A 1,262-nucleotide genomic window follows, 5' to 3' on the forward strand; every position below is an offset into this window, starting at 1 on the left:
CATTCTTTCAACCACAATGGAATTTGTGCTTCTGTCTATCGGAAAAGACGAAGCATGCAGTGGATCTCTTATGTCAAGGGAATATATGCGAATTCCCTCTCAAAAATACTGTTTCATTGATTATAACTAGATTAATTATCTTAAGGTTGTACGAGCTAATATAATATGAAAATACTATATAAAAATAAAAACTTCCATTCAACACAATGTTAGATTTATATAGGTGCATATTAATATAATATTTATGTGAACACTTTTCTCAGCTGTACTCTATTATGTTCAGTTGAAGTTTTAACTGTACCAATGAAAGGGTTTTTTTCCACTTGCAAAGCAAAAAAAACAAACCCCAAGAACCTATTGGTCTCTAGGAATATGTAAATTCAAAGCATGAATGTTGTCAAACCTGTCCTCAAATTTTTTCTTCTCTATATCTTAACTAGTTTTTGTAAATTACAGAAGAAATACTGAGAAGAAAATGCTGTGGCTCACTGAGAAACCTTCACTGGCTTTTCTTTCCTTAGTGGTCTGATATTCCCTACATCTATCTTATTTTTTTCAATTAATCTTTCAAGCCATATGGCAGAGATGTTATTTAGTAATCTGTTTATTCATTCTTTGAACCGAATAGAATTGTTTCACGGAAAAAGTTCTTTTTGTAAGAAATGTTGTTGTTGTTGTTAATTGCCAAGTCGTGTCTGACCCATCGCGACCCCATGGACAACGTTCCTCCAGGTCTTCCTGTCCTCTACCTACTGCTTCAGTGACTCCATCCAGCCACCTCCTTCTCTGTCGTCCCTTCTTCTATTGCCCTCAGTCTTTCCCAGCATTAGGCTCTTCTCCAGTGAGTCCTTCCTTCTCATTAGGTGGCCAAAGTATTTGAGTTTCAACTTCAGGATTTGGCCTTCTAAAGAGCAGTCGGGGTTGATCTCTTCTAGGACTGACTGGTTTGAACACCTTGCAGTCCAAGGGACTCGCAGGAATCTTCTCCAGCACCATAGTTCAAAGGCCTCAATTCTTTGTCGCTCAGTCTTTCTTATGGTTCATCTTTCACATCCATACATTACAACTGGGAAAACCATGGCCTTGACTATACGCACTTTTGTTGGCAGGGTGATGTCTCTGCTTTTTAGTATGCTGTCTAGATTTGCCATAGCTTTCCTCCCCAGGAGCAAGCGTCTTTTAATTTCTTGGCTGCAGTCCCCATCTGAGGTGATCTTGGAGCCCAGGAAAATAAAATCTGTCACTACCTCCATTTCTTCCCC

This window comes from Protobothrops mucrosquamatus, unplaced genomic scaffold (assembly GCF_001527695.2).
Source record: "Protobothrops mucrosquamatus isolate PMUCROS unplaced genomic scaffold, P.Mucros_1.0 scaffold_131, whole genome shotgun sequence".
NCBI classification, from domain to species: domain Eukaryota; kingdom Metazoa; phylum Chordata; class Lepidosauria; order Squamata; family Viperidae; genus Protobothrops; species Protobothrops mucrosquamatus.